Source organism: Xiphophorus couchianus, chromosome 2, assembly GCF_001444195.1.
Source record: "Xiphophorus couchianus chromosome 2, X_couchianus-1.0, whole genome shotgun sequence".
NCBI classification, from domain to species: Eukaryota; Metazoa; Chordata; class Actinopteri; order Cyprinodontiformes; family Poeciliidae; genus Xiphophorus; species Xiphophorus couchianus.
This window is the reverse complement of record NC_040229.1, coordinates 14,786,570-14,810,576: the sequence shown is the minus strand read 5'-3', so window position 1 is coordinate 14,810,576 and position 24,007 is coordinate 14,786,570. Positions and strand designations below refer to the sequence as shown.

Below are 24,007 nucleotides of genomic sequence, written 5' to 3'. Positions count from 1 at the left end.
CATGAATTGCTGCCCTTCTACTGTAGTCTAAGTTCCCATTTCTTCCTTCCACTCAACTTTACATTATTATGGTTGGATACAGCACTCTGTGGTGAGCAGTGAATTTTAATGACTTGCCCTCCTTGTGAACAACTGCCAGCTTTCCAGGGCTGTGTCGGCCATAGCATATCATTTCTGCAATAACAACAAAACACAAATTTCTTCTACTTTTTTTTTAAACTGAAACATGGATTTTCATTAGCTGTAAGTCATAATCATAACAATTAACATGAATAAGCACAAGATGTGTGTATTTAATCATTATAGTCTCGATTTTGAATTTAATTATTGAGATATTAGAATTTTTCAAAATGCACCTGGATGTGCATAATTGTATTAGTCAACATTAACTGGGTAAATTAAACTCTTGTTGGACCCCCAGGCCAATCTGGGTCCCCAACAGTTGCTTAGCCCAGTAATCCATTGGGCTGCCCCTGAATAAGAAATATACTTGAGTAAATATTTTATTTTTAAACTTTCCGAAATATAATGTGTCAAAAAGTGACATGTGACTTCAAAATGAATGGCTTCACTAAGTGATGTAGCAGAAATAATTAGTGTACAGATTCTTATTTTAGAATAAAACATTTGATATATTTTAAAAACTTTAAGAAGATTGGTAGTCTTTTACTTTTTTTTTTTTTCAAGCCTTATTTAAAGAATCAAACTCTTGTTTGACTCGTCGGCAATGAGACAGATTCACTGACAGGCTGAACTCTCACAGAGGAGAGAAGGTTTGAGAGCTTTTGCCTTAGTTGTGTCTCACAAGACCGGCCCGTAGAAGGGAGATGGCCTCAGCATTTTTTTGCCCACACACTGAAAACGTATTGTCCAAATCACAAAACATTGAGTGAGATCAGCAGACTTGTCAAGAGGCCCTGGCTTGAATATGAATGATGAGAGAAGAGCAGGGTGGTCCTCGTGCTGTTTTGGTGTTAGGCAGGTGAACATAAGCTTAACTGTCTCTGGCAGCTGTCCATCGCCGAATCAGCAGAGGTTACCGCTGTAGAAAAGAGAGCGAGAGGGAGAGAAAAACACAGCTATTTAGCACTTTTATGTAAATTAGCTCCGGAAACTGAGAGAAAGCATCTGCAGGCCCCAGTGTAATTCTCAAAATATTTGTATGAAAGAGATTGCAAATTTTAAGTGCTAATATGAAATCATGACTCTGTCTTCCTCAAATTTGATCAACTTCTTCTCTCCTGGTGAATTGAAAAATGCTGGAAGTTGGTTTTTTGAAGTTCTTGCATATATATATATATATATATATATATATTTCTGTCAATCTGCTGAAATTGAGACATAACACCTCCCATTCTTTCCTGTCCTTAACACATGCACGCACGCTAGCTCAATTCACTCAAGTGTCTGCATAGTTCTTCGCATTCAACTGGATACAATGATGCACAAGATGAATAAAGTTATCTCTGCAGCTGAAAGGGATGTTGCCGGTGGGAGGGAACGGGGAGGTTCCCCCTGTGCTCCCGAGCCTGAAAAGAGCCAGGCTTTGAGGGCCGCTGCTGTAGAGGTCAGGGACCCAGCTGCTTTTAGGGCTGAAAGGGACACTGGCGGGCTGGACCGGCCGCGAACAAAAAAAAAAAACCACACAATCACGTCAAATAAAGACATCTCAGATTGGATGCTGACAGATCCCTTCCCAAAGTCGCTGAACTCACTCAGCTCAAACTTTGCTCGGGTTTGTATCATGTTGCACAGTCTGAGTCCCACCTCACTTGAGCCTGACATATAAATCTTAGAGCTTTTTTTTGTTTTAATTTTGGAGTCTGAAAACAACATTTCTACCCAGGTAGGATTTTTAAAAGTTATTTCCTGATGGCCGGAGTTGATGGCAATGTTAAAACCAACCGATTTTGAATATTCTGTTTTTCTCCATGTAGTCTCCATAAGGTGTTGTTTTCCTGTGTTGGACTCAGAAAGTGCTTTGTTGATCTGAGTTTTTTTGTTTGTTTGTTTTCGAACCTCAATGTAGATAGAGCTTCATTTTTTTTTTCTGAAAACAGACATTAATACCCCTCCTTACTTCCAAGTTTACAGATTTCACAGGGTACAGAAATTTGCTCTGAGTTTAAATTTGTGGGAGGTAAGTAGGATAATAATCAGGCCACATTACGAGGAACCGATTGTTCATTTTCTCCGTCAGCAGCAGCAGCGGAGCTTTGCCCAGAGATGTGCCGACCTGTGCAGATGGGGTTCAAAGCCAATTTCCATGTTAAAAACTCTGCATGCTTCAAAAATCCTTTCTGACTGACTCTTGTTGATCAGAGTGTGCGACAAGGCTGTCTTTTTAAAGCTAGCAGAGACAGATGTAAGCGAACAAATGTACAACAAACAGTCTAGTTCTGAGTGTAGTAATGGTGTTGTTTTCATGCATGCCCTGAGGCGGTGACATGAAGACAAAAGATGGCTCTGAAGCGTGCCGTCAAAATGCAAAAAATGGGCCATTACATGTGTCATACAGTAATTACACAAGCTGTAAAAAAAAAAAAAAAGAAAAAGTACGTCCTTATTTATTCTATTTTTTCCTCATTTTTCCTTCATCCAATATGTGTCAAGTGTCACTACAAAGCATTAATTCTTTTCAGAAATTCAGTTTAGCCATTCATCATCAGCTCACATTTACATTCGTTTTCCTTCATACACTCTGCAAGGAGAAGAAAGCGAGCACTGGAGTGGGGGAAATTTGTTTGATGAGTTATGAGATGAAAATTTCTTTTAGTATCACTTCTTCCGTTCTGTTATGTTGTTCTTTATATTGCTGTCATTTGCAGCCTTATTTGTTTGTTTTTTTTGTTTCATTTTGTTTTCACTGACACAAATAATTTGCAGAAAAATATAAGTTGAGAGCTGAAAAATCTTAACTACAGTCACATTTTCTTTTAGAGGAAAAGAAAACCAGAGAACAGACCCATTTTTTTCAGTTCTTTGTTCACTGCTATCATAAGACTCTAATGGTGTCTCTGCTATAAGCTTCCAGCCCCCTTCGACGCCGTGCTGGTTATAATATAGCCATTGAAACGCTTGCTTGCTGCAGAGTATTAAGCAATGGCGGAAACACAATCTTTGGTGGGCTCCTAACAATAGATAGGAGGCATGATGACTTATTAAACACAGCCAACCTTGCAGCATAGCTTTTCTCATTATCTTTTCAATTCCCAGCCTCTAAAGCCTACGGGTCTGGCGACAAAACTCTCCGTCGTGTAATTCTCTTGCAGGCTCCTTTCATCAGCCGATTTCGCGGAGAAATATGAAGCTGATTTTATCGCACTCTATAAATTCACAAAAGGCCCCCTCGAGTTGCCCCCATGGAAGGCATACCTCATCTCAGTGATGTGCCACCACTATTGCTGATCCCAGGCATTTGATAACAGAGTCTCTCCTTTTTTTTTAATGATTTGACAGACATCAGACATGAGCCCTACAGACACAGCATTTTTAATACACTTTTCTTTGCTTGTTTACACCAGGCTGCTCAGATGAAAAGAACATATCTAACAAATCTTTCTCACAATAGGTGATATATATATTAAAAGGTACTGCAGCTTTAAGATAATAATCAGTCATGTGACTTTGTCACAAATAAATTTTGCTTTATTTTTGCAAGTAAAAAAGAAAATTAGCTCTGCAAAACTAAAAATATCTTGTTTTAAACAAATTTTCCTGAGACCTGCTGTCTTTAATAATGCCGGTATGAAAATATTTAAACTCATATGTATTCATACGCTGAGCATCTTAAAAGATTTTCATTCAAGCACAAACTTTCTTTTGAAATGGAAATGATAAACATATTTTAAAAGAAAATAAAGCAATGTAAAATGACTATTATTTTTTTAAATCTATATTTGTTCCTCTTTTTCATTAATAGTACTACTTAGCTTGTCAATAATCAATGCAATAATCTAAATTTGGATGTAGAAAGTCCAACTCCTATTGTAATTGCTGATTAACTTTTTCTGTGTATTCACTGATAATATTTCACAATTTATTTTTTGTTTTTGTGATTAGCCCAAAATCTTTGTTTGGAAGAACTCCTTACAATGACCCTAATCTTTGTCTCCTACCACAGAATTTTTATTTTATTTTAATTTTTTATTTATTTATCTATATTATCAGATTCAATTTGTCTAGGCCACTCCAAAAAATTAATATTATTTCCATTCAGAAGAAACGAGTATAAATAAATATTTTTTTTACACATTCTCAATAAAAAAGCTGTGTTTTTAAAATATATTATCACAAATGCCTATGTTTTAGTTACAAAACATTGAAAACAGTCCATTTTGTGAAAAGCACCTGATAAATAGTTTGTTTTTTGTTTTTTTCAAGTATTTCTTTTTAAATAATTTCCTGTTTGGAATTGAAAGTGTTCACATTTAGATTTTTATTTTTTTTAAATGCTACAAAAGTCTTCCCGCAATGCACAAATTGAGTAAATAATAATAGATTGCTGCTATCAAATAATTTAGATGACTAAAATGACATCTTACACAGACGACAAATTAGTTGCCAGGGAATCAGAAGGACAGCTACTGTCACATAATTTTAAATGCAATGCTTTTAAATGTTTCATCTGTTTTTCTCACGTGGGTTCTGGCATGTTTTTTGCATCCTGGCATGTAGCGGAAATTGTTGTCTTTGAAATGCTTTGACTGTGGTGTCACTTTTTGAAAAACTTTCATCACGCTCAGATACCTAATCAATTGAAATGGATCTGCCTTAGCCTGGAGCCCAGGTGTAACTTTGACTAGCTTTCATCAGCTCAGCCCTCGTCTCTCTCTCTTGTTTATGAAAAAAACAAACAAACCAGAAATCCATGCTTTCATGAAAATTTTAGTTTGAAATGGATACTCAGCTTCCCCACCGGGCTGGAGCTGAATTTAAAGTGACAGCATTTAATGTGAAAGCATTTCAGATTATAAACAAAGCTGCATGCATATACGTCTGAAAATGTTTAAAATATTGCTGATAATTGTCACTTCTAACACGTCTGTCATTCAGCACCTCAGTACTAATTAGATTTCCTACATTATAATGTTTGATAATGGTACCGTCCAGCAAAACATTTGTGTGAGCCTTGTGTTAACTCTTTGTGAACCTATTTCATATTTGCTATTTCACCTCCACAGGGGAGAAAATATTATCTGCAATAATCACTGTCATCGTGGTCTGTTGGCTCCAAATAAGTAATTTAGTTGTAAAGCAGCTTCATTTATTTTGCCTATTCATTTCTTCTTCCTATCATATATCTAAATACAAATCTTCATTTTATAACTGACAGCTTATTACCTCTGAGCACATGCTGATAAATTTAATTCCAATGAGTTAGCCTCCATTTTGCCATCCCATTATCCACTAATGTGGCAGCAGGCTGGCAGAGAGGAAACTTGCAGGAGAAGAACTCAGAAATTTTTATTATTATTATTATTATTATTATTACTATTATTATTTTTATTTTATTGTATTATTATTTTAAGTATTTAGTTTATTCTTTATCCTATATTTGTTTTATTACAAAATAAATGTAGAATAAATAAAGATACAAATGCACAAATAAAACACAATTTTTGACATTAAGACACTTTTTAAAACATTTACTTACTCATTTCCATCCTTCCTTAATTGGTTAATTAAAATTCAGACACATCTGAACTAAAAACAGCATTTTTAATGATCCATTTTTCTTCCTTTCAGTTAATTTTGGAGTGGACATCCCTGTCTGAATGCACACTTTCTAACCAAGCAACCTTCCACCTCAGTTGGGTCTATTTTGGTGAAGCAACTAAAGTAAGTAAACAATTATTATTAGCTTTGATGTTGGCCTGAATGGCACTCAATTAACAATGTGGCTAATGAGCCCATTAAGGATGAAAGTGTTCTCAACAGGTATGAGAGGATACTGCTGTTTTTGGAGGCTCAGTTCTCAGCACTGAATGCAGCATAAATGACGGAGCTCTTTCTCAATCGCTTCAAAGGCCAAAGCTCCACTGCCCAGAGAGCAGAGTTAAATAAAGGTTTTCTTGCAACATAATAAAAAAGGAAGAAGAAAAAAACCTAATAAATATTTTACATTTGGTTCAGATTGACAATGTACAAAAGCAACCGACTAACAAAGTTAGGTTTGCATAAAAATTTTCCTCCCGTCCCATTGAAAGCCAAATATTTTTCTTCCTCTCTCACAGCTCAAGGAGGAAATCCAGTTGTGTATTTTTTTATTTTATTTTTGTGCAAAATTTGTTTCAGTTTTGTTGAGCAAATGTTGAGTTTCCCCCTCTGTCTAAGAGTGATTACGTCGCAGTGCAAACAAGGCTTGTCTGTTGTAATGAAAGCAAAGTGAAAGAAAGGGGCTGGGAGCCCTTTTTTTCTGCAGCAGCAGCGTTTCCTCTGAAGGATTTCCCACTAAAACACACTGAAAGCCTCATGTGTGGATTATTTCCACATAATTTGCTGCTGGAATCCAAAAAGTACCCATCAGCTAGCAACAACAGATCTTTTTTTCTTCTCGACTGTTTTTAATACAAACTGTTTCTAACTCCATCAAACACATTCAAAAATGTTTTAATTTTCAATTCTCTTCTGTATTAAGAGTGCAAAAATGCACGTTGTATAAATATTATTTTGCGTTTTAAATGTTTACTGAAGGAAAAGCTGTTTTGATTCCTGTTGTTGAGTGGCAACAGTGTTTCTATGCATTCAGGCAGAAAATGGAACCATTTCTTTAAAAAAAGGCTAATTTAATTCAAAAACATTCACTTTGCACCAAAACGTAACACAAAGTAACAAATAAATATGTCTTTTTGTAAAACCTGCTTGTCTGCAGAAGTTTCCAAATGTTATCACTAGTTTCAGCTCAAGAATACCTTGAGGTGTTTTTTCCCCTTCCTTTTCTGTGTAAATCCGTCTAAAGCTGCCAGCGCTGACATACACAGCATATGCTAAATACAGATAAGAGCATTTTTTTTTAATAGATCGGCAAAAAGTCTCCCCCACATAGCTCAATGGATGTGCTTTGAATGCAGTAGATAAGTTGGCTTAAGCTGAATGCTGTATCCCAGTGCAACATTGTGCGACTGGGTGAGCCCATCACAAAACTAGCCTTCCAGTAAAGACCACTTCCAGGGGAGGGATTATAGAAAAGCCTTCGAGATCAGCTTCATGTCTTGCTGGAGTTTATGATTATTAATAGTGCTGTATGACAGGGGAAGAAAATAGGCGTTGGCAGGGATCATGTGGCAAAAAATCTTTAAGCCATTTATTTACCTACAATGTCAAATGAAATAGAGTGGAAGGAGTTTGTTTGGATGTCTTGCTGCTTTGTTTAGTCAACTTTTCAAGTGTTTTTTTTATGTGTGTAAATATTGATTTCTTCATGAATTGTGTTTAGACTATTAAACTTTACGATAAAAAGTTCACATTTTCACGAAAAGAACTAACTAGAAATGTGTCAAATAAATTATTGCAAATGAGGTTTTCTGGAGAGAGTTTTATGGGTGAGCTGAGGTCATAAAGTTTGATTTTTACTTTGTTACATTACCTCTAGTTGGATTTGTTTAGATAGATAGATAGATAGATAGATAGATAGATAGATAGATAGATAGATAGATAGATAGATAGATAGATAGATAGATAGATAGAGTAGGGACTGTTGGACTGGCTTTGTTTCTTTAAGCTCTCCTCAGGTCATCTGATTATGTGGCCGAAGAAATGAGAGGGGCCAGATAAGCCTCTTTTATTCCTCCAAGCCACTCAAGAGCTGAAGCACCAGCTTCTGTCGCCGCGCTGTGACGAGGGAAGAAAACAAGTCATTTGTGAACAACAAAATTGCTTCTCTCTAAAATGTGCTTGTTAAATCCCAAACACGTGGTTGAGCCACTTTGATACTGTGTCTCTTTAACTTTTATTTCTTGTTTAAAATGAAATTAACTTTCCATACAGTTTCACAAGCTCAACGTGTTTAGAGACACTGTGGGGTTTTAGACTGCTATCTTATGTTTTGAACCGCAGGATTAAGCTTTAAAGATTTCAGCTCCCTTGATTATGGTGCTTTGCAAAAAAAAATAAAAAATCTAAAATTGCATCTCATTCAGTAATATGGAAATGTCCCCAGTTCCTACTACGTGTCACGAGGGCATCTTTTCTCTGCCTCCTTAATAAGGCTGTTCTGCAGGCCTCTACTGTAATATATTTCCCCAATAAAGCAATTCCAAAGCCAGTCTGGCCTTTTGACCAGCGCTGAGAATGTGGAAAGCAGCAGGCTGCCTTTGCTAACTAGGCTTTACTCTCTAATATTAGATACCTGTCCCTTGGCTTTTTCAGAAGGGTGGTGGTGGTGGGGGTGAGCTTAGCAGTTGATATTTTCATTTGGTCCTGCCAAGATGCGACACCCCTGCTTTAATCTTGTGTTTGACGCTAAGCGCTCTGTTCATGAAGAGTCTCGCCGAACTTCAACCTCCGGGTGCTGCTGTCACATAAAAAAATGATGCGAGAGGAGGCGGGGTGAGTGGAACTGCTCTGTGTATCCTTGACCTCTCCCGTTGGCCCGCCAAAGTCTTTCCCCTGCCCTTTTTAATCAGGTGGGACCTTCCCTTTTAGAGAAGAAGATTGTATATTCTCTGCATCGTTTGTTCTAACTGGCACACATACCTACAGACGGAGAGTTTTTAATCTAAACAAACACAGATAAAAATGTTCTCTTTAATTTCATCCTTGATGAGATGCTTGAATCATGTAATATACAAAATGAAAAATTCTGTATTTTGATTATGTCTTCAAGACCAGAGCTGCAGGATTATCAAGCAAACTCTTAGAAACAAGACCAGGGAGTGGTCTGTAGAATTCCTCATTATAAGCAACTACCTCTTCAGTCAGTGACGCTGGCATTGTGCACCACTTCCGTGTTAGCGTTTATCGTGATGTTGAGGACAAACAAGCCACTTCTCTGCAATCATTAAAGGTGTGCTTCCCCTACTGATTGATGTGCTGGAATCAATTGCTCCCCATAGCATCCATGTCAGTCTATTACACCACAGCCGGGTAATGACAGGCTGTTCTCCGCAAGATGAGCATTGTCACAAAGCAACAAAGACTTGCTTCCCTTTTGTCTGACCTGGTCTGTGATAATTGGAAAAAGCTTCATTTTTGCACCAAAGGAGAAAAAAAAAATGCATTGATGGAGGTGTGTTTTTATTAGAAATACTGTTGATGCAGTTAATTGCTTTAATGATTTATGCATCTGAATAAAAGTCCAGAAAATAGTATTTTTTTTTATTTTATATTGTAAAGAAGATTAGTGCATCAAAAATAAAACTGAAAGGTGTGATGTGCAATCACATCCACTCCCCTGTACTCTGATCCCCCAAAATAAAACCAAGTACAAACACCTGCCCTTCAATTCAAAGCTTGGATTCTACTTTATAACCTAATTCTGCTCTAAACTTCCCCACAACTTTGTCCCTGACCTGTCTGGTGCAGTTCTTTGATCTTCGTCATGCTGTTTGTACTCTAATAATCTTTTGCAAGCCGTTGAAACCTTCACAGAACAACTGAGCTTTATTATACAAAACTGGGCTTTGTTTAGGAGTTGGGTGAATTCTGAGGGTAGATGAGGTGTAAGACTAAAAAGGCATGAATATGAATGCACCCCAAAATCTGTAGCTTTTTTTTTTATTTCAGAGTTATATGCTCTTTTGTATTGCTATATAGCATGCAACATTTCAAAATACATAAAAATTCATTTGTCCATTATCTAAATCTGCACGACACTTTTTAAGGCTCTTCTTTTGATGAAACCATGTACCATTTTTCTTGTCAATTTTACACTACTTGTGTTAATCTCACATGAAATCAGGATAAAGTGTATTGACGATAAAAGGGTATGAAATTTTTTTTTAAAGTATTTTCCATCCTCTGTACAATTAAATACTTTGAAATTCATACAACAAAATGTGAAGAAGTTCAAGTTGTGTTTGTAGTTTCACAAGGCACTGCTTTTCTTTAAATTTCAGCAAATGCTTTCCAATCCAAACATATTTGAAATCTCCAAAACAACAGGTGTTTTCTCCCTCTGAGTAACTGTCCTTTTTATTGTCCTGTGAATACCCTGCAGCTCGGTCACTGCCAAGCTGACTTCCATCCAAACCGCCAAGTGCCAACAAGCAACCCTGAAACTCAGTGATGCAGCAAGCAGCCCTGAACCTGATTACACATGATCAAAGACAAATTCTTCAACAATTTGATTATGTTTTTAAGCTTGAATAAGATCAACATGCTTGCAGCTGCAGCGTTCCTCTGAAATACCTAATTGAAAAGACTTTTTTTTTTTTTTACCTTTGCTTGGTTTAATGCAGCAATTGCCGTTTTCCTCAGGTTGACCTCAATCACTGGAGCAGGACTACAGTGTGTGCTGCATTTAATTACCTACAGTGAATTTGATTATCAGGAAATATGGTGCATATCAAGTGAATCCCTGCCCTCGAGAAATATCTTTTCTGTATAGTTAAAGTTGGAAAAAGATGACATGGGAACTTCAGTCAAGACAAAAGGCGCCAGCTAATGAGACTGGTTAGTGATTCAAATTTATGGAAATTTTATTAATTACAGAAACCTATCTTTCATCCGTACCATTTGGTTCGTGAAGTAATTAAAGCCAACAATGGCTGTCGCCGCAGTCAAGGAACCAAACAAGATCAAAGAAGACGGAGCACTGAGGAGAAAGTCCTGCGTATCCTGATCCGGGCCTGGCCATGGGCATCGTGGCCTCATTAAAACCCAATCGTGCTGATCATCAATTAACCTGCTTTGTTTTTGCTTCTGATTTGTAACTTGCACAACAACCGTTCCCCAGTGTTAAAAGTTTGTGCCAGAGGGGAATGAGGCTCATCATAAGTGCTGCCTCTGTGGCATAGAGGGACAACTTTTGATTGGTTGACTGGAAAGAAAAGCTTGACCGATACGTCTCTTTAGTCCAAGGAAATTCTAAACTCTCAGAAGAATCTTGTATCATAATAACTGATATCTGCAGTTACTTTTATTTATTTATTTATTTTAGTTTTGGCATAGCAAGTGAAAATAAGAACAGAAAAAGAAAAATCTTTTATTTTTAATGGGGGGGGGGGGGGTTGTTTTGTTCTTTGTTTTGGCCACAGCAAAAAATTTTATTTTGTAAAACAATGTGTTGTGAATTCTATTATTGTCATAAAATCTGCTTAAATCTTTACATTCAGGCAGAGAGATCTGTAAATTGGTGGAAAATATTTTTTGGTTTTGTTCAGCAATATTTTAATTTTCTTGGATCTTATTATGGTCAAACATTGGTTTACATACATATATATATATATATATATATATATATATATATATATATGTGTGTGTGTGTGTGTATAAAGAGCTAACTATAAGTTGCAACAGAACTACTGCAATTCATGATACAGATGGCATTAATTTCTTTGAGATCACACTAGAGGATTAATCAGCAGTCTCTAAATATTTTGGACAGCGTCTAAAGGAGTTATGTGTACTATTTTCATAGAAAAATATAAGTCCACATTCTTACTCATAAGTAATAAGTTGCCAATCAAACATGTTAGTTCAGACATAAAAAAGAGAAAATCTTTCATTGTAACTTTTAGGTTATTTAAATCCTTTATGATTTAGACTATTGGTCAGAATCTGTTGTCTACCTTCTATTGAACAATCACTTTATAATGTAATTTGAACTATGTCTTTAGACCTGAAGAAGATATAACCCAAAGTTGATCAGTCTTGATGTCAAAATTGTGAAAATTCAGTATGTCTGAAATCATTATCCTGCTGTGAGTGGTTTCTAAAATAACAGTAGATTGCTTTCTTTTCAATAAAAACTGGAACAGAAGTTTGTCAGGGAACTATATTAGGTTCTCTGTTCTTTATATTACTCTCAATCTTCCAGATGTGCATCCTCATACTGACATGCAAGCATACTGATAACAAAGTTGTCAATCTGCAAGGGTATTGCAAAAATGAGAATGTCAAGGTTTTTGTTAAAAATCTATGTAACCTAAACTCAATCCAGGTGAGAATTAATTTTTATAATAAGAGGATAAATACCTGGGTATGAGATTTTGAACAAATTTGAAGAACTTTGTTAAAAGGATTTTTTGAATATCAAAAATGAATCTTAATATTTTAGATGATAAGAAACTGTCTGATATTTAAATGTTCGATGTTTAAACATTTTGAGATAATTTCACATTTGTCTTATTGGTCTCCAGTCCGGTTTCAAACAAACTGATAAATGAGCAGAAATGTGGAGTATGTTTATATCCAAGGATTAAAAATTGTTTCTACAGAAACAAAAGTTAAGAACAGGTCTACTAAGACTGGATTGGTTTAGAAACAAATATTGACTCATGTCTAATTCTTTGTACCTTTCTATCTTCTTTTGCCTGTCTTTTTTAATGATACCCTCAATCTAGCTGCAGCACTTTTTGCAAGTAATATGTTTTCTGTATTTTATCTTTATTTTTGTTGCAAAATGTGGAAAGTCCATCTGTAACAAAAATGTGTTTAATGTGTTGCATTTTTTACCCTACAAGTGTATCCTTATTGTTCTTTTCAACAGAAAAGCTCTGCCTGGAATTGCATCTACAAATTGGTTCTCTCCTGTCAGGCCTGTCTCCTTTTTAACAGTTACTGTTTGTTGTCCCTCTTCAAGTAATAAAAAAATGAACAAATCATTTATTTTTCTTCAACTGAACAGTTATGTCTAAAGTTCTCCACCTAGCTACTATGAACAAAACTTTTTCTTGACTGAAAAGTTGTAAAGATGAACTTAAAGCACTGTTCATCCAAACACATCTCATGACCCCACATTCTGTTCAGATAACAAATGACTGGCCAGTCTTTACTTTTATTATTTGCAGTGGAAGTCATATTTAAAATAAGAGATTAGCTGCTCATCACAATATTGGTGGATTATCAACAACCTCCAATGAAAGCAGCCCTGGCTGCGGGTCGATAAGAGTTTGACTGCATTTCGAATTAATTTTCTTGAGCTTAGAGAGCCGGCCTCCTATCTTGTTATTGATCAAAGCCTTAATCCATAAGCAAGCTCATCCTCTCCTTGTGGAATGAGCTGTAAAATATATAAAACCATCACTATGAGGGGGTGGGGGGAACTCTTGACTGTTTTAAAAAAATGAAGTGATTTTGATTGTATTATTTAGGAATTTATTCCCAGAGCATTGTTTCACTCCTCTGTTGAGGTCGTATTAATTGTATTTTTGTGTGATATCCTTTTAACTTTGTTTGTTTTTTGGGGTTTTTTTTGCATGGGGGAGGTAATATTCATTCAGCTCCATCCTCCTTTTGGGCTGGGCTTGTGTTTACATGATGACAGATTGATTTCTAGGGAAAACAGGATTGGCCCCCAACACACCTCAGCTGCTTTCTGTTTGTCTTTTCCAACAGAGGGACCTCCACTGTGGATGAAATTTAGCCACAATCCCTCTGACCTTTTGGGTTCAACGTTTGTCTCCAGTCCAGTGACCACAAACAACTCCTGGATTGCTGTAAATGTCAGTGCAGCGGTGTCCCCGCCCTATCCCCTGTGAACCACAGAGCTGCACTCAACCTGCACTAACAGGACAATTTCATGAGGGCTCCATTATCAGTTAGACCAGGTTTGATAACTCAGGTTTCCTTCTAATGATGTCTCTATAACCTGAAGAGCTATCATCAGTCAGGCAGTAAAGAGTCTCTTGTACTTTTTTTTTTCTTTTACTTTTATCCAGCCAAAAATATCATACGAGTCAAAGGTAGAAATTATTAAAAATAATTTTGACCTATTTTGTGTACCACCCAGTGTGCACCATCTATCATAATTGTCAGATGTAATAGATTGTAATTTATATCCTGAAGACACTGGTTGTAATGCATTCCATTTTGAAGCACTTTGGCTCACACTTCCCCCCACCCATAAACAGACACGCTCCCTTTTCTCTGCTCCCTGGGCCTCCTGAGGTTGGTGTCTCTGCTTTAGAACTCCATTGTTGCCTGCTGCTGGATAATGCCCTTATTAATTGTACCTCTTTGTAAGGTGTCAGCTGTAGCCTCAGATTGAGATGGATGGATCTCTGGAGTCTGCTTCCCTGGCCCTCCATAGACCCTCTATCTCTGCGCAACACACAGATGCAACAGCGAGCTCTGCCACATATCACTAAAAGCCTTGATAAAACAGGCATTTTAATTGCTGCACCAGAAAGGAAAAGGTATCCAACTAAAACCTAATAAAGGTAATTTTACCTATTTCTAAGGTGAGTCGGCGTCTTACGTAGGATCCATAACAAAGCTGAATTATATCTAGATTTCTTTTCTGTATTGATTATTTCAGTTTATTGCAGATATGCTGCTTAATTAAGCGCATTGAACTCTTTGTGAATTTAGCTTCATTGACATCAAATCCTCCAGCTCTCATTAAAGGAAACAGAGTCAGTTTAATTAATGTATATTAAGCTCCACTGATACAATTTTTTTTAGCTTTGAGTAAAGTGTGGTGGTGCCTCCATTGGGTCCTAAAAAGAAAGGTTTGATTGCTTCCTTAAGAATAAGACCTTTATTTGTTTATTATTATTATTATTATTATTATTGCTCCTTAATCATTTGCAGATGTATTAATTAAATTGCAATATATTGAAATGGGTGAAATAATAAATAAGGATTACTAACGGTATCTCTCACATTAGTTTGTTTTGATTTAAGACAACAACCTACAAAATAATAGTAGTAGCTCTGTCTCCCTCATGTTTTACTGCTGTTAGGGTGTAAAATGTGATTGCTATTTTTTCAATTAAAAAAATTTACTGTGTATGCTGTACTTTTGGCCTTTTTTTATACTAGGCTCCATAGAGTTCACTTTTTTAATATGGCTTTACGCTTGCCAGATTTTGCAAATCAACTCTTTTCTGACGGAAAATGTTGATCTTCAGCCTCTTTGGTGACATGTACTTTCATGACTTCCCTGAACAGTTTTAACATTTTGCAGAATTAATCTCGTGAGATTTATGTGAGAGGTGAGAGGAAGCAGGTTACCCCACACACCTTCAGTCATCCTGTCTTATGTCCATGATTTGTAGTCCACTTTGTTGCATAAGTAAAGCTTGAATACAGATTCACATTTCACCATAAACTGTTGTCAAATTGCTTCTATTGCGTCAAGATATTAGAGTTAAAAGAAAATAAGTTGCAAAAGCAGGATGCTCAAACCTCAGTTTCCTAATTAAAACATCACTTGAGAAATTGTTGCTCTTTAAAATCTCCACAGTTTGAGCATCAGCTCAGAGAGGAAGAAAGAAGCGGCAGGGGATAAAAAAAAGAAAAGAGAAAGCGCACAGAAGAAAATAGAGATCCATTCCCTTCAGATCCCATTTAGAAAGGGCCCTGCACATTTTTAAAGTGTCAATTGTTTTTGGCTCTTGAAGTGTAGATGGAATGTTTGAATTCCAGTATTAACTGTAGTGCCTGCTGAGTTAAATTATGGTCCCTGGGCAGTGGGGTGGGAGTAATCAATAAGAATACACGAGGCGGTGTGTAATGTGTCTGCTCCTAGCAGCAGGGACACCGTCCCCCTTAGCCTGTCCCCCAGCAGGTTAGATAAATATGATACTGAAACAGGGCACACTGGATTATATGATATCAATGTAGAATCAGGGAAGTGCTATTACACTCCCCTAGCCCACTGTGAGTACTATTGACAAGGTTGGCTTTGAACACTGTAGTGTATTCCTCACTCTTGCCACTCTCCGTTTCCTCGCTTTTTTTCCCCCCTTTTCCTCCCTGCATAATGTGAAGAACCCCGAGAGGAGAGGGATCTATATTTCACTTAGCTTTGATTAAAATGCCTGTTTTATGTCTCCGCCTCAAAGTTGTGTTTGCTGGTTCCACGAGTTAATCTGTCCTTGGCTTGCTTTGATCATAACTTACACATTTTCATGTGTTTTTCATATAAATAGCGGGGGGAAAAAACAAACTAATGTTCAATCAATTCAGCACAATTGATTTGGTTTTTCACCATGTGATCCTATTGATATGTAGCTCTTTACTTCTTCCTCATGCTGACCCTGTCAAATGTCCAGCCAATTAACTGTTGTGCAGATGTTGTTTTTTTTCTGCCTACTTACCAGTTGCTCATACAGTAACCTCATATTACTGCTCTGTTCGGACTATTGATTAACTATTGCTCCTTAGTGGTGAAGGATCAAACCTGGCATGACTAAAAGGCCATTATCAGTGTCCACTTCAGATAACCTGGTACAGGTCACAACCCCATCTGCCCTCTCCAGCCATTTAAACCACCCCTCCCCTTCAGAGAGACATCATTATCATTCTTGTCTTAAATGACAAGCAGGTCGGTAAAGATGAGCGTGTCACATGTGAATACAATATGCTTCTGTGAGACACCACCTGAGGCTTTCCTTAAAAAATGCATGAACTCTGATGTGATAAAGGCGCTCCAGGCGAATGTAGCGTGCGCAGGATAATTTGGGAAAATAATATCTCAGATTGTAAAATGAAAAAGCAAACTTTTTAGATGTTTTTAAAAAGTCTAAGTTTCCCCTTGTGTTAGATCTGCTCAGTATTTGGAGTTGAAGTCATCAATGCAAAACTGATGTGTTTTGCATGAATGGTACCCAAGGCAAGCCCCTCTTTTAGCACCTCCATTTTATGGCAACACCAAGATTATTGTTGAAAAAGTGAAGATTTTTGCCCAGGTTTGCCCAGTTTAATGTCTTGCTCATTTATTTTTGCTTTCTTTTAGTCTCAGTCTGAGTTTATCCTAATACCAAAATACATTTAAAATGCTACTTTTAAAAAAAAGTCTTATAAATATTTGTACTTTGAAGAGTCTCTGTGGCCCTAAATGCCTCAATCCATGCTTCCCCACAGCAGCATCTCATTCATTTAATAGACGCCTGTTCATTATTCATTATTCATTATTCAACTTTCGTTTTCTCCTTGCCAAATTTTCTTCTGGCCTTTCAACCTCATGGTTTGGATTTATTTATTTGTTCCTTTGTTGAGTACGTTTTTAAATCTTTAATTTGTGAATTGTTTACTTTCCTCACATTTCTGCCTAACACCTTTCTGCAATGCTTTATGCAATCTGTCTTACACTCTCAACTTGTACAACTTGCTAAGTGCTCAGGTGCCCTTAAGCAGAATGCCATCCTAACTAGTCTGCATTTCAGAAATAAATCAATTAACTAAATTGATTAAATTTGAAGGGCTGCACAGTGGCGCAGTTGGTAGCACTGTTGCCTTGCAGCAAGAAGGTCCTGGGTTCGATTCCCGGCCGGGGTCTTTCTGCATGGAGTTTGCATGTTCTCCCTGTGCATGCGTGGGTTCTCTCCGGGTACTCCGGCTTCCTCCCACAGTCCAAAAACATGACTGTCAGGTCAATTGGTTTCTCTAAATTCTCCCTAGGTGTGAGTGTGTGTGTGCATGGTTGTTTGTCCTGTATGTCTCTGTGTTGCCCTGCGACAGACTGGCGACCTGTCCGGGGTGTACCCCGCCTCTCGCCCGGAACGTAGCTGGAGATAGGCACCGGCAACCCTCCCGACCCCATTAGGGACAAGGGTGAACAGAAAATGGATGGATGGATGGATGGATTAAATTTGAATAACAAGTGAATGTAACAAGGCCACATTTAGGAGGCTTTTATTTTGCTTTTAACTTTTTCAAGTTCATCCATACGCCACAATGTGCTGGACCGAGTGGATGGAGTCTCACTTCCCTGAATGCCGTCAATTCAAGATCTGAACATCCACAACACTGATGCTCAAGATTAAAAAAATTAATGTGGATTAGTTACAATCAGTATCGTCACCACAAGGAATGGTTTAATAAATGCATGTTTTTCATACCTCGTCCAACCCTACTTTGAATGCTTCATTTGGAACCCAACGAGTATGCTCCGTTCGTCACACTCTCACTTCCCAAGGCACAGATGAGTCTTGATATTAAAGCCTTTCAGGGCAGGTATTAGCTGTGCTGTGGTTTCATTCACACAAAAGATTTGGCACAAGCTAATTTGCATGTGAGGTCGAAGTCAAGCTCCTGATGCAAGTTGTGCAGCATCCCTGTCTCTTAGCAACACTCTTTCCTGACTGCTGCTTGGCACTCATCTTTCACCAGCAAAGAATCATAATGTAATGCCATGCAACAACTTGTATCAAATACTGACACCTCTCACTCCCCTCTTGGGTTTCTTTTTTATTTTGGCCCTTAAATTCATAAAGCCGTCAATCAGAAGGGATCTCATTGCTTTGTGTTTGCACTGATTCTCAAAATACTTTAGTGTTGGGAGGCAGCATCAACATGTTTCTGAAGAACAGAGCTAAGATTAAAGGCAAATGAGCAGGTAATTGGAGACACCTGCAAAACAAAAGGGAGTATGGAGAGGTGGTAAGGGTGGAGAGTGATAAAGCGAGGCCTCCACCCATTTATTGGTGAGGATGGCATTTAAAAAGAGGGGATTTTGTGCGCTGAGAAAATGACTTTTGTCCTCTTCCATGGTGACAGGATCTAGATGCTGCCAGGAGATGTTAATAGAGGGTCACATTTGAGACAAAAGTATCCATCATTACTTTCACTCCCCTCCATCCTTTAAGCTGAACGCCTTCCCCCTGGTTAAAAGAAGAGATGTGCTCCAAATTACAGTTTTTGCCAAAGGCAGCCAGCCATAAACTATACTGTAATTACTCCTCTGATGATGATTTCTATCATCCCGGCCACCTTGGTCACATGCGCTCTTTGCCCAGCCCCATTTAAACTTTCCATGACAGGTCAAATTCATACTCATCTATGGTCCATTCTTCTTTTTTTCATCCTTTTTTTTCTCCAAAGCGTAGTATTTCTCTCTTTTTTCTCTTCCCCTCTTGCTCGTCAACAACATCCAAATCGTGGCAGGTGCTGGAAGGACATTAAACCTGCTGTTCTCTGCTTCCAAGCGGGCGGTGCTTCACGACTCATTTCCAGGCGGATTCTGGCGCATCGAGGATGGATGTTCGCCTAAGGAAGCGTCTCTGCGCTGGGAACCATTTCGGCTCCCACCGCTATCGAACCCGCACGCATCTTTAGTCTATAATATATTAAATTTAACAGAAAAAAAATCTTTCATACAGCAAAGCATTATTATAATTATAATTATTATTATTACTTCAAGAAAAAATATTTTTGCGATGTTTTTGGTTAAAGGTTATAATATAATATTTTGAAGATTATGCTTCTGCTTAAAAATTTTATTTATGTGTGAAAGAATTTAATACATGTATGCATATATTTTAATATAAACACATTAATTTAGTTATTGAAATAATTTATTATTAATAGTATTATTAACAATAATAATTTAAAAAAATAAATATTTAATTTCTGACACGGTTTTTTCTTGAAACTGTGTCACCTCCGACACCAGATTATCAAGAACCGACAAAAGTTTCTGCGTATTTAATGTACCCCTAAAACTCTTATATTTTCGTGGTCCTAAAATAAATTAAGGTATTTCAACACTGCGTGGCGCGTTTTGTTCCTCACTTTTAATAACTTTGGAACTTTCTAAAGCATTGTTCTCTCTCCGTCACAGCAGGCAGCCGAAGGCCGACCTCCTGCTCTCGCTTGGCCGCTCGGCTTCCCGACATGAGCCGCCCTGCCGTAGTAAAGGAGGTGGGCTCCCGCTCCTCTTCTTGTCCCACTTTGCTGCTCTCTGCTGACAGAGGTCGTGCAGCTGTGTCGAACGGTTCGAGTATAATCCACACATCAACGAGCGATTTACTACCGCCCTTCAATCCCTTCCCACTTTGTCACTTCTGGGTTACGCGGTGCTTTACGTAAAATGTTACATGTATGGACCTGTCTATTTACTGCAGCATATATCCGCTGCCAGCCGCGTGCGCGCGCGTGTCGCATGCGTGTGAGATAGGAGGATAACACCTGCTCTATCTGCCCATCTCAAGATCATGAGCACACCAAGTAGGTCTAATTTCTGGAACATTCAGCTGGGATGTGTCTCAATTGGGAGCGAGATCAGAGGCTGTGATTGTCTATTGGTTCACATTGAGTCCCTCAGAGCAATTCTGGGAACTTTTATTGCAATCTGCAGATTGCAATGATGGAGAGCCCTCGACGTGGCAGCGCTGATTACATCAGCCCAGTCTCTGTGTCTACCTTTCATATCAGGTATTTATTCGTTCTGGGCGAGCCTTAAATAGCCGCGGCCTCTCTGCGTATTTGTCACTGTCCATATAGGAGCAGGCTCTCCATTACTGGCGCTGAGATTAGTAATCTGACAGTTTCATTTCAACTAGTTATTCATTCATTCAGTCTCTGATCTCAGGCGGGTTTGGCGTTAAAACACACCACATTTTATCACACATTTGCTTTTGTTCCCCAATTCAGGAGTGTTTGGTTCGGAACAATGACATGTGGAGAGTGTTTAACTAAAAGCAGTGTTATTCTTTTCCACCAAAAGCAAATGTACAGAACATTTTGAACACTAAAAAAAAATAGACTTAACAAAATTTAAGCATTTTTCATGATATAACTATTTTGTTGAGAAATTAATACTCAACAAAATATGATCCATTGTACATGGAATTTACCAATTACTTAAAACATACTGTTTCTGAAAACAGAAATGCAAAGACAAAGCGAGTAGATCTAAACTGAAATGTCGCTAAATATGTCATTCAATAATTACTTCAATGTAATAATTCACACATTACACATACACATAAATATCTATATTTATTTGTATACATATATAACATGGAATATATATATATATATATATATATATATATATATATATATATATATATATATATATACATATATATATATATGAAGTTCACTGAGTTAGTTTCCATCTGATAATAAATCTCACTGATCTTTGTGCAGGTTGGGCTCACTATCAGCGTGTGATTTCCAGCCTGTTCCTGTGAGAAGCAACTCTTTGACATATGGAGATGCTTCCTCCCACAGCCACACCTGACTGACTCCTCTGTCTGCACAGATGATATCACACAGCTAACTGCCGCAGGACTCCCAAAAGGCCCTCCATTTGCAGCGCAAAAAAAAAAAAAACATGTCATCTGACCATGTCACTCTGCTAAACCCAAATATTGTGCATTGTTGGTAAAAGAGAGGTCAGCCGACTTGCAAGGCAGGTATTTCAGGCTGTGTTCTCTAATTAAGTATTCATGAAACAGCAGTGGGTGGAAAGTGTAGGTTTACATGACAGTGGTGGATGCTGACTGCACCACTCCCAACCCCCTCTTGCAGGCAGACAGGCCATCATTCCTAGTGTACTTCCAGCAATGATATCAAAAAGGTTTTTTGGTCAAGCCAAAGAGAGGTCACACTAATAATACCCAAGGTCAGTGGTGGGAGCCAGCGAGTCTCCCAGTCATTATTCATTTGTTCACAGAGTTAATGACAGTTGCAGGGGGAATTTGGAGCCAGTAGCCATGTGATGTCACCAACACATGCCAAGGGATTAGGAGGGCAGGCAGGGGACAAGAAGTGAGAATTATACAGAAACTACAACAACCTTTACGGCTCCACTACTCAACTCTCTTCTGTTTCCCGCAGAGCAAACCGTACGACGGCGACAACATGCAAAATGCTGAAGTAAGCCAACGTGTGCACTTTCACAGGAGATGCTGCAGATGTTTGGTGGCTTCAGTTTGACGAGAGAGCAAAACACCACCACAGCCCTTTGGTAAGTGACACAATATTATGAATGTTGCGCATGGTAGGGGGTGATTTCCAGCTTCTCTCATTTGCTTCCGTTTAAATAAATCACACTGCATTTCTAGCCAGCAGATTATTTGCAGCGGAGCTGTGTAAAACCGTTGGAGCCTGTGGCTATAACACATGGAGAAGGAACAATGAACACACCTTATTCAGTCAGTGGGCAACCAGCACACAGCGAACAATGAACCCCTCCCTCCTGTCTAGCACCATGTCTGATAATGACCACATCTACCAGCACTGATAGCACTTTTCTTCTTTTATGACCTACATGAGCAGAACAGGAGCTCAGTAGAAGAGAATATGATCATCCCTTCTAAGAGAAATGCTTACTTAGGTGAAATGACAATAAAACATAATTTTGCTTTATTTTTTTTGTCTAAATAATAATTCCTGAAAGTTTTCTTCTTGTAGAACTCGTTATTCCACTTTATAAATTAATTTTTTCTTTTTTTCTCAAACTATGCAGAAGGATTCCATCCAGTTGGCCTTTTTTCTGTCTGTGCAACCTAACAATGTAGCTACAGTAGATTCCCTGTTCGGACATAAGGTCAGAGAATAAATATGAACTGCGTTTTGCATTACTTTCAGATGAGTGAAGCTGTCAGGCCGATAATATGAGCCTTCAGTCCTACTTTCTGCCACTTCTCCCCCATTCTAGGAGCACGGGGTCATGTGAAAATTGAAAGTGACAGTCAAACCAGCATGTTGAGCAGGCTGATTGGACTAAGCTGTCATGGCCTAGATCAGAGCTCTTTAACACCAGGCCAATCAGGGGTCTCTCTCTCTCTCTATCTCTATCTCTCCCTCTCTGTGTCGTTCCCTCTCTCCTTCTCTGGGGAAACCACTGGATCCAAAATGCAGGGCAGAATTCAAGAAAATAAGACAAACACACACACACATGCACAAATAGATAAACTAAACTGTTTTTGAGAGGAGACAGCAAAGCCATTGGTAGAGTTTGGAATGAGCCAAATGAGAAATTAAGCAATAAGACAAACTTTTATTTAGCTCCATAAACAACAAACTTCAGAGTTCACAGAAGATACATTCCTGATTTCCATCCTCAGCTGAATGAAGTCTAACGGTTCTTCTTTGTGTGCATTTGAATGGAAATGTTTGTATCACCTGTTCTGCGGAGGATTTAATGAGCCCATAATGCTGTCACATAAAAGACTCTTTACTTCATTGCCTGTCAATTTATATTAAATTCCATATGTGAAGAAACAAGCTTCACCACCATCCATTTTGGTGATAATAAATCACGTCATTATCACTTTTCCTGAAAAAAGAATATAATTATATATTTTTTGTCAGGTGCAAGAATAACTTAGGATCTCTTTATGTCCTGCTGAGAACCCTTGAAAATAATAATACACCACAGCAAAAGCACATGAACAGCTCAAAGGAGCTGAGTGTTATAAATCTGATGGGATTTGCATATTTTTCTTTCTCCACAAGGAGCAAAAAAAAAAAAAAAAAAATCACATAACATATGAAGAAGACACACAGTAAGACGTTAGGCTTCAAATTAAGATAGGCATGTTTCTCCACAAGTTACTTGTGATAAAAGATTTGTGGACTTTCAAAGTAAAAGCTTTTCCTATTCTCTGTTCTTCATCTCAGAAGATTATTAATCAAATAGTTAGACATAATGTGCTTATGTGAACTACGGTTCCCCTGTCTTTTACTTTTTCCAGTTTATCTTTTTGATTTGTCTTCTTTAAACACCTTTTACAATTAAAAATTTGTTAAACGAAGTAAAGCTGAGTAAAAAAAAAAAAAGGATTGTCTTATAAGGTTAGCTCCCAACTAAAGAGAAGTCCTGTATTTCTTGTTATAAAGACGTATTATTAAATGGGTTGTTATGCATTCAAAGTTGTCATTTAACTAAAAATGATTAACACATGTAATATATTTATTATCCAAGCGGAACATCATAAAAACTTGGCAGAAAGTTAAGAAGAGAGAATCAAAATGTTGATTAAATAAGTTAATCAAGCTGATGTTCATTCTTAAAAAGGGATACAGAGGAAAAAAATCCCATGAGAATATTTGTCATCTTTGTTCTAATATATATATATATATATATATATATATATATATATATATCACATATGCTTTTATGTGCTTGATTGCATTTTAAAAAATAAGACAAGACACCAAC

The 24,007-nt window shown here is 37.6% G+C and overlaps 1 long non-coding RNA gene across 1 annotated transcript; it reads left to right on the top strand.

Moving 5' to 3' along the window:
- The first annotated feature begins 1,715 nt into the window (after positions 1-1,715).
- On the top strand, positions 1,716-14,896 carry LOC114151918 (uncharacterized). Its single transcript, XR_003597046.1, has 3 exons — positions 1,716-1,846; positions 5,749-5,841; positions 13,501-14,896. It is a non-coding gene; the product is annotated as an uncharacterized LOC114151918 (long non-coding RNA).
- Positions 14,897-24,007: the final 9,111 nt, after the last annotated feature.